The sequence below is a fragment of the Bactrocera dorsalis genome, chromosome 3 (assembly GCF_023373825.1).
Source record: "Bactrocera dorsalis isolate Fly_Bdor chromosome 3, ASM2337382v1, whole genome shotgun sequence".
NCBI lineage: Eukaryota > Metazoa > Arthropoda > Insecta > Diptera > Tephritidae > Bactrocera > Bactrocera dorsalis.
In genome coordinates, this window is record NC_064305.1 from 92,819,761 (window position 1) to 92,839,404 (window position 19,644).

The 19,644-nt window shown below is 36.0% G+C and overlaps 1 protein-coding gene across 6 annotated transcripts in view; it reads right to left on the bottom strand.

The window, feature by feature from the left end:
- The window catches only part of LOC105230646 (uncharacterized), a 64,394-nt gene extending 55,486 nt beyond the window's left edge, over positions 1–8,908 (bottom strand). For 2 of the 6 annotated variants that reach the window (XM_049452204.1, XM_049452202.1), the window contains exon 1: positions 8,742–8,907. The gene's annotated coding sequence lies outside the window, so the exon portion shown is untranslated. The other 4 variants (XM_049452197.1, XM_049452203.1, XM_049452200.1 and 1 more) reach the window with 4 other exon arrangements.
- Between the last annotated feature and the right edge of the window lie 10,736 nt (positions 8,909–19,644).

Sequence of the window (19,644 nt, forward strand, 5' to 3'; positions counted from 1 at the left end):
CGAAGAAATGTTCCGCTTGCCTGTCGCACATGTTAACTGTGTGAAGAACGAACGCAAAATGGATTTGTGTGTCGTGTATGGGCAAACGAATTCACACAGATCGAACGCACAAGTGTGCCTGTGTATGGCCGCTATGAGGGTGGTGAGGTTTCTTGTTGTTATTTAGAATCAACAATTAGTCCACGTGTAGTGCATACCAGGAAGGCAAAGCAGGAAAACCCGAACAAAAGATCATGGGATTGAATAGATGTGTCACTATTAACTGCTGTTAAAAATAACGAGGTCGCTGAATGTATTCTACATGCTAGAAATTTGAGTGACCGTTTAAATTTCATTTTTTTCATAGATCATAGATATCCTTACAACCCAAAACACTCGATTGATAATTTAAAATTTCGAAAAAAATATTATTGCAGTTTTTGATACATTTTTCAATCACTTTTTTCTCATTTATGTGCGTTTTCGAGATATCTGAGCGGAACTAAAATTAACTGAAGATTGTCAATTACGATGGCTAGGCGAGCAAACACAAACATACGCAAGTGTGGATTCGCCTGGGAGTGCTTCGTAAAAGCGTTGAACAATGACTCACCGACTAGTGGGTTTCTTGTTCCTTACGATTTTCGTGTGTTTTATTATATTTACACTTTAATGCCAAATTTGTAATTCTTTTATCGCACAGTTGTGGACACGCGTTTCACATTTTACATTTATATGTACATACATACACACATACATACATACATATGTACTTGTATGTATTTATGTAATAACAGGACAAGTAGTCCTTTTGGAGGAGTAATGAAAACATTTAAAATTAAAATGGCAATTAGTATAGTAATGGATTAATTTACATTTCAAGTAATACATACATATGTATTACACGAATCATTATTGACCATAAGTATCTTCAAATAGTTATTTGATATAAGCTACTCTTCCATTACGCACTCGGATATGTGTTATTCCTAAAAGTTACCACTACTTTGAATCTTACTTCATCCATGTGTGCCATCTTCCACACTCCGCTATGTAACCAATAGCCGTAATTCGTTATAGTTATGTACTGTGTGTGTTGTCCAAATGTTTGTTTTTACATTGAAATTCATAGTAATCAGTCGCAATTGCATACATAGAAAGGGAAGATCTATACCTACATATGTATGTATGTACATACATATCTAATGTTGCCATTGTTCGTATAAGTATTTCTCTTATTTTTATTCTATTTTTCTTGTCCGATCTGTTTTTATTTGATAAACCGGACTGCCTTCCCCACCACCTTCCTCTATATTGCTAAAAATAACTGAACCAGCTACTGCGCTCTCTCACGTTCATAACTGATTAAGAGAACTCAGTTGATTTGGCTCCGCTACCTAGCTGAGCCTGTTATCGTCTTACAACAATAACGTCATTCTCTTATTTATTAACATCTATAATAAAGTTATCGTCTAAAACATGTGGACTATGGGTTTGTTCACCAACCGACCATTTGTAACACCTCAAAATGTAAAATACATATGAGAGAATCTGTACATATGTATGTATATTAGGGTGTTTTTTTTTTATTGAACTATTAATTTTTTTCTGTCCCGTTACGAAATTTCCTATAAAAATCTGAATAACTCGAGAAGTATTAATGGTACTGATTTTGACCTCGGATCTTTTTTATAGCAAATAAAATTTCCTAAAAATTTGTCATTTGAATTTTTGCTATAAAACTTGTCATTTACGAGATATATACAAAAAAAGGGGAATTTCTTGGAAAAATCGGGCTTAGAGCCTCGTACTACCTCGCTGGTGTGAGTTACGACTTTGTTGCACTGGGCACTTTTGTATAGTGAATAATTCTGAGAAATATGCGTCTAAAGTCAAAGCGATGCCATAAAATACCTTTGATCTGTACGAATTTAAAAATAAAAACTCACGATTGTGGTGTATTTTCTATGGAAAATTTTTACAGGCCTTGGTCTTAATGTTAATATTAAGGGCAAACATTTTCAGAGCATATTTTTTAGGTATTTCCAGGGAAATTTCGTGACGGAACTGAAAAAAATTAATAGTTCAATAAAAAAAACACACTCGTGATTCGCTGAGTTATTTTCTTTCTGCCGCTTGGTTTCACATGTTATTTTACCAAAGAAGTATAGAACGTAGTATATACAGGGTAGGCCATTTAAAGTTGACCCATCTGGCAACGCTGTAACTTTTAACAGCGCTGACAAATCGGCTAATGTCATACCGCGTTAGAAGCGTCATTCGAAGACAATTTATACCATGGAACAGTACACTCCAAAAGAACGCGCTGAAATTGTTCAGCTTTATATTCAAAATAACTTTTCAATTGTGTTAACTCAACGTGCGTTTCGCAAAAAAAATAAAGTGAAAAGTGCTCCAGTCTTTATACGCAAAATTTGTGAACACCGGTAATCTCAGTAATGCCAGTCATGCATCCAGACAACGCACAAGACGTTCTGATGAAAATATCGAAGCTGTACGAGCCAGTATTGAGGAGACTCCATCGACATCGAGTTATCGCCGCTCTCAGGAATTAGACATCTCTCGCACCACTCTCCGACGCATAATTCATAAAGATTTGAAGATGTTTCCATATAAAATTCAAATGGCACAAAAACTAAACCCAGCTGATTATCCGCGACGCCTTAATTTTGGCAAATGGGCCATCGAAATGGCTGAAAACGAACTTGACTTTTGGCGAAAACTCATCATGTCAGACGAGGCACATTTCTCGTTGAATGGAGGCGTAAACAAGCAAAATTGCCGATTTTATGCCACCGAAAATCCTCAATTAATTGAAGAACAGCCTCTTTACGACCAAAAAGTAACAGTTTGGTGCGGTGTTTGCGCGAATATGATCATCGGACCGTATTTTTTCGAAGACGATGATGGAGCCACGACAACAGTCAATGGTGAGCGTTATCGAGCCATGATAACGGATTTTGTGATACCCATTATTCGCGAAAATGACATGGATAACTTCTGGTTTCAACAGGACGGGGCTACATGCCATACAGCTCGACCAACAATCAATTTATTGCGACCATTTTTCCCCGGGCGATTGATATCGAAAAATGGTGATGTTGACTGGCCACCGAGATCACCAGATTTGACGCCACCAGACTTTTATTTGAAATCCAAGGTATACGCTAATAAGCCAAAGACCTTAGCTCAACTGAAAGCCAACATTCGACGTGAAACAGCCGCCATATCATCCGAAACATTGGCCAAAGTCATGGAAAATGTCGAAAAAAGAGTGCATTTAGCTGTCAAAGCTAAAGGTGCCCATTTACGCGATCTAATTTTTAAATATTAGCTGAAACAAATCCCCTTGGACCAAAATAAATTACTTTTGAAATGAACAAAAAACATTGTTTTCTTTTGTTCTTTTTTTTTAGAAACAAATGGGTCAACTTTAAATGGCCTACCCTGTACATACATATGTAGGCATACGTACGTGAAATTGCGTTGAAATGTAACGTTTAATAAACATATGTAAAGGGTGATTTTTTAAGAGCTTGATAACTTTTTTTTAAAAAAAAACGCATAAAATTTGCAAAATCTCATCGGTTCTTTATTTGAAACGTTAGATTGGTTCATGACATTTACTTTTTGAAGATAATTTCATTTAAATGTTGACCGCGGCTGCGTCTTAGGTGGTCCATTCGGAAAGTCCAATTTTGGGCAACTTTTTCGAGCATTTCGGCCGGAATAGCCCGAATTTCTTCGGAAATGTTGTCTTCCAAAGCTGGAATAGTTGCTGGCTTATTTCTGTAGACTTTAGACTTGACGTAGCCCCACAAAAAATAGTCTAAAGGCGTTAAATCGCATGATCTTGGTGGCCAACTTACGGGTCCATTTCTTGAGATGAATTGTTGTCCGAAGTTTTCCCTCAAAATGGCCATAGAATCGCGAGCTGTGTGGCATGTAGCGCCATCTTGTTGAAACCACATGTCAACCAAGTTCAGTTCTTCCATTTTTGGCAACAAAAAGTTTGTTAGCATCGAACGATAGCGATCGCCATTCACCGTAACGTTGCGTCCAACAGCATCTTTGAAAAAATACGGTCCAATGATTCCACCAGCGTACAAACCACACCAAACAGTGCATTTTTCGGGATGCATGGGCAGTTCTTGAACGGCTTCTGGTTGCTCTTCACCCCAAATGCGGCAATTTTGCTTATTTACGTAGCCATTCAACCAGAAATGAGCCTCATCGCTGAACAAAATTTGTCGATAAACACATTTCGAACCGAACACTGATTTTGGTAATAAAATTCAATGATTTGCAAGCGTTGCTCGTTAGTAAGTCTATTCATGATGAAATGTCAAAGCATACTGAGCATCTTTCTCTTTGACACCATGTCTGAAATCCCACGTGATCTGTCAAATACTAATGCATGAAAATCCTAACCTCAAAAAAAATCACCCGTTACATACATATATGAGAGTATGTAAAATGGACGATCTCGGTTTATATATTCCTCTCGGTCTCATACACCAGATATACTGATTTACGACCATCTTATTAATTGTATCTCAAATATTCGCCAATGAGCCAGTACGACGGCTTCGCACGAATTTATGCCGTGTTTATTCATTTTCGAACATATTACATTTATATATTTTGTGCTACATACATATATGATTCGCATACTGATTAGGTGTCCAAAGTTCCAAACATTTTCCTTAATCTGTATTGATCACATATGGACATATATCACATAATTTATTAGGATCAACCCGCGCTCGATTTCGTTAATTTCTATTTTCAACTCATTCCCAATACCAATTCAATATTCTTCCACACTTTTCTCCTTTAGACGAAATGTTTTCTTGCTCGAAAGTGGTTTGCCTTAAAGTTGTCGCATTTTCTTCAATGTGCATAAGTACAGTGAAAACAAAATCACAACAGCGGTTTTAACTCTGTTTGGACGTAAGACTCCGAAAACCTGCTCTTCACTTCCTGCCTAAAAGTCCAGATGATAAATGCTTTTTAATAACCACCGCCTGTACTTAACATGCATGCATGTGTTATGTAAAATACTACCACAATTTGCCTCTGTTGCCGGTGAGCTGAATGTGTGGCTATGTGTCCAGAGTGAGTTCTCATTTTACATTGGATCAGACGCGAAGAAAATTAAATAAAGTGGAATTGGTAAAAAGGAGAAAAGCGAGTTATTTGTCAAACGAAGACCTGAAAGCTGGCTGACAAGAAAGGCTCCGAAAATGGTTGCAGCGACGGTAGGTCTGTTAATTAAAGTTTAAAGCGGAATTAATTTAAGAAAACCGTCTAGACTTTGCTATATTGAGATATCAGTCAATCGAAAACGGTGTGTTTTGTGAACTGTTAAGGCCTAACTATAATATGCATAAGCTGCTGTATGTTACTGTCAAAAATTGAACGAAAAGCCTGTCAAATGCATAACGAATGGAGAGTAGACTTTTGAATGACTATAATGTGCTTAAATGAATAAGAAGAAAGTGTCAAAAACAACTTGTGTTTTGGTTTTGTTTAGTTTGCATTTTGCAAAAATGAACAGAATATTAAAATATTTAAAAACAATTAAAATGCTTACTTCTGTTTTAGAAGGAATACGCATATTGACAGAAATTATTGAAATTAAAAAATAGAGTTCGGTCATGTTCAGTGAGGGAAATAAACAGGAAGAGAAAGTAGGATAGTTTTTTTGTACGATTCCTAGAAATGAAGAGGACTGATCATATAGATTTTTTTATATACACCCGATTGAAAGAAAAGGCATATTGTTTGTCGTAAAAACATTTCCTTTTTCAATATTTTCCATTAAATTTTGTATAAAACATTCGTCGTTCTCCATCTTCAAATTCAAAACGATGTATCTGTTGACAAAAAGAGAAAACAGCTGATTCCGTACGGAACATGCGATCAGTTTCGCATTTTGCTTAAGCAAATGACGTTTGACAAAACTTAACGAAACTTGATGTTAAGCACATTATAGTTGCAACATACAATTTGTGTGTATTCGGACAGTTGCTTACGCTGGCTTAAGCTAGCTTATTCACATTATAGTTAGGCCTTTAGTCATGAACTAAATGTAAATTTACGCGAATTAAGATCCTTTGATTATGTTGCGATACTCTGAGAAAACTCACTGAAGTTTTAAACAATAATAAAACTAAATATGAAAGGATTGTTTTTACCGTTTTCTATAGGTAAAGATTCATCATAATGAAAAACAAATGGTGAAAATATATTATAGCTGAGAAAGTGAATTCGTTTGAAGGCGGAGTGTACATACATATGTATGTATAAATTGTAAATTTCCCTCAAGATCCAAAGGATTGAGGAAACGTTAGTAGGAAAATAAGTTGCAGTTCGTCGGCAAATTAACAAATTCCATTACAATAACAAATGCATAATCATCATGATCAATTAAATGATTGATATGACACCTACATATGTATGTAGGTACACATGTACATAAACATATGCACTTACATTATTTGTAAAATTAATTCTTGTACACACGCCACTATGATTAGAAATACAAAAAGTCCACTGCCAAGAGCAGCCTGCTGGCAACTATTCGCTCGTCCGATAAAGTAGCTATAGTGCAATTTTCAATATAAAATGGACAAATGTAAGTGCTCAACAGACAATTTTTTCTAATTAAGCGTCTTGAATTCAAAGTTAAGTGTATACATATGTGTATGTAAAATTCCACACACATATAAATGTGACAACCCCACAATAGTACAAACAGCGAATTGAACGTGTCATGAAGGCAACAACACTGCATTGGAATTGACGAAACGGTGATACACTTGTGAGAGCAGCAGTGACGCCGATGGCAGTGACTGCAACGAGGTACTGCAGCAATTATGTATCCAGTTAAACCTACGTATTAGAAGTTCATTCACAAAATCTTCATACAATTACAATGACCTGGCAGCCTGGTAGTGGGAGGGAGTCCAAAAACATACATATTTTAAGCGTGTTAATAATAAATTAATCTTTTCACAACTCATAGCATCATTTCACTTTTTAAATTTTTAGCTGAGCTTTTTTATTCATATATGTATGTACATAGATTTTGCGGCATGACAATATATTTGTTTCTCACATTTCACTTGGTTTTTCAAGAATCTATGATTTGTGGCTGCGAATACATATGTTTTGTATATACTTATGTATACAAATTAATTTTTTAATACACTTTGCTCTTTACTACCTTTGGCTGGAGTAAAGGTACATACATGCACTTTTCACTTTATTTCGGCACTTTGTTTCTGAGAAATTGAAAGCGAATTAACTTTCCACAAGAAAATTGCATGTTATGGAAACAATTGGCACAATAATACCATTTTGCTTTGCTTAACATTTGTTTATACATACATACATATGTATAAACTGTATCATTTATGGTATATACTCGTACGGATTAGTATGTGTGTATGGTTTTTAGTTTTGCGTTTTGTATTTGTGCCCATGCAGATAGAGGAGGTCACGTCGCTGCCGACGAGAGTGATACACGCTCACAATTCAGACGTCGAAAAGCAACTGAGGAGTCTCCAACAGACCTCTCTGCTGGTGTACTAGTATGGTGCTCCATTCGGTAAACAGACACCGACGAGACGGCCAATACATATGTACATATGTAAAAATCTATATGTATGTATATACATATGTACCTACATATACATAGATGTAGGGGTAAGCGAACGGGCGGAGGCGACGATGACTACGATGATATTGGGAAAGACGGCGGTGGCGAATATATCTAATTGTACATATGGAGTATACATATTATGTACATATACATGGATGGATGAAGACGTCGACAACCAAGCAAACCAGCAAAAAAAAATAACAACTGTAATCACTTTAATACGAGGTAGCAACAACAACATAAGAAAAATGAGAGCGACGACTTCGGCGATGACTTTGGACGATTATCGTCACTGTGTTATTGCTGTCGACATTTGCGACACAAGCTTGAGTAGTTTGGAGCGGAGGTGGCAAGAACGGCAGATAATGAGGAGATGGAGAATATGGTTGAGAATGAATGCGGTGTTGGCGCAGTTTGGAAAGGGAAACTCTGAGGTAGTATGTGGCGAACGATGCGGTGTACGCGCGGTCACCGTTACCATTACGGATACTTTACAGATTGAGCCGACTGCTTCTTGTCACAAACTCCAATCACTCAGTACCCACGGGCGTACTTAGCGCATCGGTATCTCCATCGGTCTGCCTACTTGCCCGACTGGTTCACCTTTACATACATACATATGTACATACAAATACACATTTGCATGTATCTTCTCTCCTCCTGTCTACGTAATTTTTCATTATTTATATATATACATATTTATATGAGTTTCATGGTTTACTTCTTTTCTTTAATACATGGGCCGCTGTTATTGTATCTGCTCTCGGTTGCATAGTTTGTGTTGTTTTTACATTTTTACATTTTTCCAATTACTGTATTTCCTGCATTATTTACTTAAAATACATATTTCCTTGCAATTTCCAACTACAAATTTATTATTTTTGACACCGCACTTTTTTCTCTTTAATACACTCTCACAATCTGCATATATGTATAACACTTCAATATCCACCAACACTTATGTACATTAAAATGTGATATATGCACATATACACGATAATATACTATAGAGTGCTGGTGAACCCTAGTTTTTAGTACGGCGACAAGTTTTGAGATTAAAATCTTTACGTACACATACTTAATTTATTATAGGTAATTTTAATTTGTAATTATTCCTTCAGTAGTTAAATTTGAATTAAAACAAAATATTTTCCCCGTCGTATTATTTGGTACACAGACCGATACCGATACCAATGCGACAGCGAACGATACAATACGAGAGATTGACACTAAGTGAGATAGATAGGAGCGGAGCGCTTACACATTGCATGCCATTGGACTTAGCGCAGCTGTCAAAATGGAAAAGGCGAAAAGGGAATAAAGAGGCAGCACTGCTACCTACACGGTTGCACGGATTGTACCAATCCAATTGGATGTAATTAGCAACTGATTAGGTGTTGACTAGCAGGTGGGTGTTAGAGGATTGCGGATATCACAATGTATTGTTGTATGCATTCTCTCCTAGAACGCACTTTCGTTGCATATACATGTGTATAAATAAATGTATGTGTGTTCTTAATTTTAAATTTTAAAGCATTACCGAATTAATTCTGTTACCTTAAAAAATGTTCGCCACGGCAACACTTAGCAACATTATAAAATTGTCCTTAGCAGGACCCACATAAGTATGTATATGAACACTCCCTCTTATCAATATAATAAGGAAACAAAATTTACTTGTACATCAAACATACATTTGTATGTATGTGTGTATTTCTGTTGCAGTTGGCTCTCTCCCGTTGTGTAATTTTCCGAGAGTGCTTTGACGTCACGCGCTCCAACGTGAAATTAGTAAAATATTCACACAAGTATTTGTAAATATATGTACATGTGTATGTATGCATGTACATATAGATCTACATACTGTTGGGTCTGCATATCTAGTGCATTGTGATTTAACAAATTTTGGTATTGTTTGGATATATGTATACATATATGCCTTGAAGAATAGTGTCCATCATATTTAACTCTAGTACTTATTATTTATGCAGTAGCAACATCATATGTAGGTATTTTGTTTGCCCTGAAGCAATGCTTTCAAATTAAATTTACAAATCTTCAATAATAAAGGCGCTTTTCATATTTTCTGTTTTCGGCCTGACTTTTCTGAAGAAATGATAAAAATATACTTCATAATCTTAAGAACACAATTTCATATTGTTTATTTCTATTTGCTGTTGTTGTTTATATTTGTTCAATCTTCGTTAGATCTATTTCATCTAGTTCATAAGTAAATGGTTTGTTGGGTTGTTGGTAGTCTCTATTTACGGCATATGTAGATTCTACACAAATGCAGTTGAGACAAATAATATATTTTAGCATACTTTCAGGCTAACTACTTGATATGATTTCCGATTATAAACTTCCGGAAGAGGAAATACAATATTACATATCATACCACAGAGATATATTCGTTACCACGTTACTTACATACATACATACATACATACTCATATATTCTTGCCTATTTTATTTTTAAGACTAGTTGGATTCCAGTGAATCGGGTGCTTGATTTTGTGAAATTGACAAGGCGAATGCGATTCAAAAACTCTAAAAATAATTTGAAATAGTCCGCATTTATAGTTTCTCTTAAATTTTTTTGAATTTAAGTGTACTGAATTAAACAATCTTTTAGCGAATGCACAATTATTAAATAAAGACCTTCCTACCCATCCATTAAAATGTGCTTATATTTATTATTTCTCCTAAATGTAACTTTTTCAAATTTAATAACTTAATTCTATTCATTCCTCAGAATTGCTCAAGCAGTTTTCTTTTAATTTTTTAGGCTTAGCATGCAATATCAGTCCAAACATGTTTGCACATCAATACCGCGAAAAATCTAAAAATTGTGGCATGTCACATACTAACACGTTGGCGATTGAATTACGTCACTGACATTATTTGTTCGTTTTTTCAAAACTTCGAATTTGTATCTACCGCATTTCTGCGCTCTTGAATATACGCCGACTCCATTTTTTGCTACTTTAATTTAGTTGGGACATTCGACGTGCTGTGGAGATTTCCATTCATGCATTGTGATATGCGAACCTACCCAGGCGTACTGGTTGTTTCATTCAATATTCGAATAACTTGCTCTACTTGCAGTATACAATGGTTCGTACATACATATGTATGTACAACAAATTGTTTAGTTTTGCTTATATACTTTGTGTTTAAATAATTTACTCATTTGGTCTACAGTATACATTAACGGCTTTTCGCTCAATGCATGTTGGCGTTTTTTTTTTTTTGTTCGCACATACGCATTTACACATGTACGCCCAGCATACACAACAAATATCTGGTACTCCGCACATTTTTGGGCTCTCTTCATTGACGCACGTGGGCGCTGCGCAAAAAATTGAATTATGCCGACAAGTGGACCAAATTGTCGGGGAGCTAGCTCATGTGGGCACGGTCGATAATACGCTCCGAAATCGGAACACCATCCGAGCTGGAGTTAACGTGTTCATTTGTGTGCAAATCTCGCATTTGTGAGATGCACTCGGGGTAGCCATTCAACTCGCACGAAGCCAACACAGCATCGTAACTAATACATTTCATTGATTCTCTCCTTTAACTGTTCGTTTCGCCTACGTAGACGTTACCGTTGGCTGCTGTGTGCGTCTCCTTCATTCAATCCATTTTACGTAAGAACTCTATGGTTTTACCTATAAACAGGAAGTTCGGCATTCGCCTAAGAGAAGAGTACATAAGCTGTTGAATGGCTGTGTTTGTATACTTCGTGAATGTACATGCACTAACATATAATATACATACATATATAATGTGAAATAAATAAAGCTTCCCACTCATTTTTGACTCCTTCATTCACTTTTCGGAAAGCTTTCCGCTTACTTTTCCCCATTTGCGTCATCATCGCATTTATTGAGCTTTTATGAATGAATTGTTTTGCAAAAATCGTTGTTGATGTTCTTATGGTATATACCCTTGTACCTCTTTGTTCATATTGCTATATGGATTATTAACGAGCGCTTTTTATTTCTCCCCTAAGGAGATCTTTCAAAAAAAGGAGGTGATGATGTCAATAGAGAGATAATTTAGGCGTAAAAAGTTGGACGTTTTTCACCAAGGTAACTTGATTCCGGTTTAAGAGAGTAAAGATTGGACTGATCGCCTAAATACTACACATTACTGTTAAATGCTAGATATATGTATGTAAATATACATATGTACATATAGATTTTTTATTTTGCCTGGAGATTCCGCCCTGTATAGATCAAATTGCATTTTTGTGTTATCTTTTCAGCAATTTTTAATTTGACATCATCACTTAGAGATTTAGAAAACGCGTTATTAAAACATTTTACAATTGTAAGACTGTATTTATACATATGTATGTTATTAAATAATTAGAATCTAAGGCAGAAACTTACAAAGATACTTTACTCGAAGAATTATCGATTCAAACGCTAATGCGGAACCGATGCGCAAATATACAGGTACCGGCACTTATGAATGTAAGTCACACAAACAAAAATAAAAACAATGCGAAACCTTTGGAAACAAACAGGCTATAGGGCTAAACACTTCCGGATGCCCCTGCTGCTATAGACATTGTCTAATGAAGGAAACAGGAAGCGATAGTAATATTGTTTTGCGGTGTATTTGTACAACACCGAATTTGTACCTGTGTGAGTTTCACATACGAGCAATTGTATTTTGCCACATGCTGCTTCATACGTGTAATACAAAAACTATTATCGGATCTTTAAGTAACACACGCACGGCAGGCGACGTGCGGGCAACAAAAGAAAAAGGAAGGACATAGAAATTACACCAACCTACCATTCGAATTGCCCCATTCATTAATTCATTTGCTGTCCATTGAAGGATTTGTTTGGGCAAGTGTATGTACGTATGTACATATATATAAGTATTTTTATTACTCATAACCGTGTGTATCCTGAATGTTTCAAAGCTGTATATGGGAATTCACATTTAGCGCATTTGCTCTCCTTTTTATTGAAAATTACGAAAAATTAAAAATATACATAAATTATTGTAGGTAATTTGTGAGTATAAATAATGAAATGACAATATTCAATATACATATACATACATACTCACTATTCGTCGTTTCCAACTTACTTCAGGTCACATTGTTTGCGGCATTGCTCTATAAAAATATCGGTATATTGCCGCTTTCTTTGTGCTCTCTTCAAACAACTGACAAATATCGTATACTGCCGCGACTTTTTACTTCTTACTTCTTTCGCATATGCCTTTACATTTACATTTACTGATACCTTACTTCCGGATTACGCACTGAGGCAGGAAGAGAATGGGACCTAACCGGACAAACGGCACATTATTCCATCCTTCACGCATTTGCTGCACACAATTTGCTTAGCTATGTAAGTATATATTATTTATGTATATTGATTAAGTCCGTTCTATGTACAAATGTATGTGTGTATATCCTTAGTGTCTTAGGGAACGTACACAGATGTATTTGATCTGTCGTTATTACTTCTGTAATCTGTTATGTTCATTGACTCTTTTTTTCATTCTGCCCGCTGAGCAGGACATCCTCTTCCTTGTTTTTGTTGTTTGCTACCATGCACCAGCCGCTCTTGCCACATACATATCAATTGGTTGCTTTGTTTGCGTGTTTATGCATTTTGGCAGATTCTCATTCATTTTTGCTGCTCTGTACGAGCATTCCATTTCGAATTTTTGCGTGGATCCATCTTATTGATGTGTTCATGTTCACCATAAATGAGCTTGCAATTTCAAAGTGGGTTTTTTTGTATTTAATACTTGGCAGGATGTCAATTGTGAGTTTCTTAAAATGGACCGATTTGAGGATACGTTTTGTTTGCGTATTCGTCAGCTTATTTTAGTGAGAGATGGTTTACTAACCCAAATTAAATACGATAACAAATATGCACACAGGTGTATATATAAAGATGCCAAAACTATGTAAAAATGCTTATAAGTATATGTACATATTTATTTATTTACTATACAAATTTGTAAATAATTATTCGTCCGATTTAAGAGCTATAAGTTTTTTCTGATATTATGATTATAACCAAAGTGGATTCAGCGAAGCTCCCTTCATCAAAATATCGGTCAAAAGTCCACAATATGTATGTATAGTATGTACATATATGTTTGGCGAATTAATTTGCTTTCTGGGAGGCCGTCCCAACTTTAATTGTTTTCCAATTTTTTGTTGATTCATTAACGGTACAATAAAATACTGTAATAAAGGCAATCATAAATTACCGGAACGATCAACTTGTTGCTGCGTATATCGTATGTCTAAAACTTTGTGTACATACACATATTTATACGTTCAAACACAATGGTACCTGCAGAGAAGCCAGAAATTCTCATTTGAAATCGAATTTGAAAGAAAACATCTGACCGTTGTGTGTTAGAGCGTAATGCTTATAGCTCGCTTATTACACGCAGCAACTTTTGTCTCGGCAACTCTTGGTTTATAGGCGAGGGGGCGACGAGTTTCCAGTGTTCAGCAACTCGCTTTGTGTTCTCATTCGTAGCAGTTCGCTGCGACGTTTTTCGGCATTCGTGTTCTTTCTTTCGTAGTACATAGTTGCATTTGCGTATATTTTTTTTTAAATTAATATTTGGAATATATTTAAAAAATTGAATTTCATCTTTTGGCAAGTAATTTGCAAATATGTATACAGATATACATAATATAATATAAATATTTTAGAAAATGGAGTATGACGAGTATCGAATTAATTAAAGATATTTTGAAATGTATGGAGAAAGCCATACAAATTGATTCAGACGATAGCGAAAAGGGTGACATATGTACATACTTATGTGAAAGTCTGTCATATAATCTTTGTTTTAATTTTGAATTTTAAATAAAATGTATTTCTTAATTGTCAGAACTGATTAATATATGTGATAGAGTGGCCCTAATACCCATAAGGAAAAAGAAACGACAATGGGTTAAAGTAAAGAGTAGACAATGGGTTAAAGTAAAGTGAAAGAGAATGAGAAAAAAACTCGAACAGAGTTGCGCAACACAAGTTGCTCGTGTGAAGGTAATGGGCGACAGCAAAAGAGAATCGCCCGAGAATTAGCAACTGTCTGCCTAGTTGGTCTTGCCGTTGGTACTAACGGGTGATCCAAGTAGAAGTACTTTTTTCAAAATCCTTTTTCTAACAGATCAGGCATGAATCGACAGCCGTCCTTTTATTTTTATTTGGTACTGTTTGGCATTTCATCACGGCAAGTCTTATACCTGAACAACTGCAAATAAAGTGTCATTTCTCTTAACATGTGGTCAAAATAATCGGCCTACTGAGCGTACTATTCACAATATCAGCATCTATCCAGAGAACCAGCAATCATTATTGGATAATATTCGACCGAATGGATCACGTTAAAATGAATCACCCTTTACTTGACAAGTACTTAAAAAAATTGAAATCACTACATATTATAATCGTAAGTGAATGAAAAATACGGTTGGGAAAATGATGAAAACATCGCTGGTTCTCTCGGCTTTCGAAATTTCTGAATGAAAGACGACTGATGGTGATGCAGAAAGCGGATGACGTACCGTGTGGCATGGTCTGTGTTGGCTGGCATAAAATTGTGGCGTGGAATTGTAAGTGTGTCACGCAGCCCGAATGTAAACAATTCGAAAAAGTTGCATGAAAACACGTGTTACAGTGTGCAGCGAAAGCAAATGTAAGTAATATGTGCATACAGCAATATGTGTGCCGAAGAATATGATCTTTAACATATAAAGACTGGATTTTATGCAATACTGTCATTCGATATTCGGCGCATGTACATACATACTTGTACATACATATATGACGTTAGCTTTTGCTTTGTCTCTTATTCTTTATGTGGCATAATGCGATAAATGCGGCTTGTAACGGTGGTTACTTCCGCCGCAGCTTTATTAGAATTTACTCTGAGCTGTGTTCCCTTTTCATGTATTTACAACAGTATACACACTGTTGTAACTCCCTATCGACTCTTCAATCTACTATTGAACTAAATAATTCGATCTGCAGTCCTTAATCGAAAAGGTACCATCTTCTATAAGAGTGTAGAACTACTGGCGTACGCCGAAGGCATCGTTATCATTAGCCATAACAACCGCATCGTTAGTTCTGATTTCTCCAGTTTGGACAAATAAACGAAACAAATGGGTTCGGTAGTGAACACTGGCAAGACGAAATATTTATCTCCTGACAACAAACCAACAGACGTCGCATTTGCGAGTTGGCTCCCACCTCAAAACAACGCCAGCCTCGACATTCAACGCAGAATAACTCTTGCCAACAGATGCTACTTCGGACTATATAGGCAAGTGAGAAAATATGTCCTCTCTCTACGAACAAAGACCATATTCTACAAGTCACTCATCATCCCTGTTATGTGGTGCAGAGGCATTGACTATGACAAGATCTGATGAGTCGGCGTTACGTGTTTTCGCGAGAAAGGTTCTGCGGAAGATTTGGTCCTTTGCGCATAGGCAACGACGAATACTGCAGCCTATGGAACATTGAGCTGAACGAGATATACGACGACATTGACATAGTTCAGCAAATTATTATTATTTCTTTTTATATTGAACTTATAACGAAAACCTCCTAATTTTCAATAAAAAAATTTCAAAATACCAAAGTTAAAAAAAGAGGACTTTATAAAAAATATATGCATTACTATGGTAAACTTTCTCTGAAAACGCGACTAAACAATAAACAACTGACACCCACAAGGAAAGGACTTGATTCAGATCGTTCAGTTTGTATGACAGCTTTATGATATACTCGTAGAGGTCTAATGTCGGCAATTTTGACTAATGAGCAACTTCTTGTGCTAAATTTTAGATCAATATCTAAAACACTGAGGGCATATATAGACAGACGGATATTGCTAAACCGTCAAGCTGATTCTTTATATAAGTATCTATGTGTATTTGGTTTCCTTCTGAGAGTCACTAACTTCGTGGTAAAATTATTATACCCTGTTAAGGCTATAACAAATATGCTACTCCCAAATTTTATTTTTAACAATAAATTGAAAGTTCGGTTATGCATAGCCCCCTGTGTCTGGACTAACTTGTGCATGCGTGGTACTTTATGAAACCAAAAATAACAAAAATGCATTAATTGAAATCGCTGGCGCTGCGTTTACACTGCCTCTCATAACAATTTCCATTATTGGAGTGTGCTCAAGAAATGTTCTAAGATAATCTGTATCACATATGTACATACATATGTACATGTGTATGTGTATATTTAATAGCGAACGCATGTTCAGAATATTTTTGAGAGGAAGTCACATCTGTTTCATTTCATTTCGTCTCAATAATACTTAAAATTGTGCATTTAATACTTTATTGGCACTTTGGACGACAATAAATCAATAAACAATTGTCAGTATTATGTACAAATTTGTTGTAGGTCATATTGAGTTCTCATCATTTCCAAAAATAATATCTTGTATTTGATCTTTATTTATGTTTAAGAGGGAGAACATGAATAAATATCAGTACAAAATACGCATGCATTCATTAAAACTCTTAGGTTTCCCTTGGGCGAAGAACGGTAATCTCACAAATATTTATTATTCTCTTATTTGTTTTTACAACTGACATTACTTTCGAGAATTTTATACAAATAAAAGAGTTTTCGATATGAGGACTTCAACTTAATCGTTCAGAGCAATATCTTAAAAACTGACGAGTTGGCGTATAAGCAGATAGTTAGCCCACCCATCACCCATGGTCACCCATCTCGAAATCCAGCATTTATTATAGGAGAATATTTGACCGAATAGATCACGTCCAGCACTCAGTGAAGAATGAAGTAGCCATAGCTTAGAGTGTATACGAAGACCGTGGAGAGTCGAATCGGCGCCGTTCGCAGCAACTCAGACTGACGTATGGAACGACTTGGCGTATTTTACGCCGATATCATAAATTGAAAGCGTACAAAATACATGTGCAACAATTGAAGCCGCTCGACCTTCCCAAGCAATATCGTTTTGCTATACGGGCTCTTGAAAAGTTTCCAGAAGATCCGACGTTTTCGAAGCCTTAACCATCATTGTCGACCGTTATCGCACCATGATAACCGACTATTTGATACCTGAAATTAAAGCACGTGACCTCGGCGACAATTGGTTTCAGATGGCGCTACTTTCCACACATCGCATCCATCAATTGGTTTATTGAGAGAACATTTCGGCGAGCAGATAATTTCACGTTTTGGGCCGGTCGATAGGCCACCAGGATCATGTGATATCATTTCGTTAGACTTTTTCCTGTAGGGATATGTAAAGACTAAAGTTTATGCGAGCAATCCCGCATCGATTCAGGCCCTGGAGCAAATTCCTGAACGAGTCATCGAAAAATGGACTCAATGGACGGATCATCAGAGACGTAGCCGCGGCCAACATATGAAAGAGGTAATCTTCAAAAAATAAATGCCACGGAATGTGTTATCGAATGATACTTAATAAACATTCCCCATTAAATTTGAAGTTTATGTATATTTTCCTTAAAAAAGTAGAAAACCTCGTAATGGATCACCCTTTAATAAGACCTTGGTTCTACTCCTGTCATACTTGAGCCATATATGCTTTGTTATCTTGCAACTTTTTATTTATATCTACAGCTGTTTGCTAAAAATAAGTGTAATACATATATCTTCCTGTGCTAGGGAACTCAAATTTTGGACTAGTCGAGTTAACCTGACAGTGAGCTTAAAGCCTTCCTGCAATTATTTACTACGCAGAAATTAATCCTTGGTTGTTTTTTTTATCCTCCCGTAATTATTCAATTGAAATACATAGGCCTTCTCTAAACTTAGTACTTCCGCTTGGAAGTTGCTGGCTGAGTTGGTAGACGAATAGAAACAGAGATGTCAAGATCATTGGATTATACTCCTGCCCCGACTCCGCAGTTCATTTTAGACACTTGGTATAGATAGATATATTCACGTCTATAGGGTGACCTAACCCGAAACTGACTCATGAAATCTAACCTTGGGAAGATATAGATTATTCTTAAGTGTACTATATATTCATTATATAGTCTTTCAAAAACCTTCAGTGCGAAAGGAGTGAGGATTATTAGTCTAAAGTCATTTGCGTTTTCGGACGTTCTAACTAGTTTTTGGAGGAACACCACATCGACTCTTTTCTAATTTCTTGGTATGTAAGATAGTTGGATGCTGACCTTATGTATATATATGTATTTTCAAGCCTTCAGGAACAATTCCATCCGCGCCCGTTGCTTTAAATGGCATGAATCTGAGAATAGCGTATATAATAATCTACTTACTAAAATGAGGGCTGATTGACCTGTTGAATTTGCAAGTAGTTGAGGCTGTACCTCCATTGCGGTTTGTTGAGAATCAGGGAAGTGCATTTTTATGAGTTCCTAGGGATTCTCCTGCAGAAGATGCCCAAGCGTCACCCGTCGTCTGTGAATAGGATATATTAATATATTCCTTAGAAAATATCTTAATCAATCTGGCGGATTCTTTACAGCTTTCTATTGATGGGACGAAAGACTGTCATGCTCTCCTGTCTGCTTTTTTGTATTGCTTCAGGAGATCTTTGAAGGGTTGCCAAATTTTGTAATCATTGTAAAATTATCTTGCTTGCGCTCTGATGTTTTAATATCAACTTTACACTAAGGAGGCGACTTTTTCTTTTTGATAACCGTTAATGATGTAGATTGGTTAAAAGAGGTGGTTAAGATTTTTTCAAACTGTTCCCCTTTTCATCTAATTATAGAATATTTTTGTATTTACTAATTTCTAAACTTTTTGTTGCTATTTTGGCAATTTTATTAATGTTCTTCTAGGGTCTCGATATGATCAAGAAGTGATCCGACATGGATGGTTCTTTGGACACTCTCCAGTCATCCGTTACAGTTAACAGCGAAAGTGATTAGTATAACTACTAACTACTTTACCATTAATATGAAC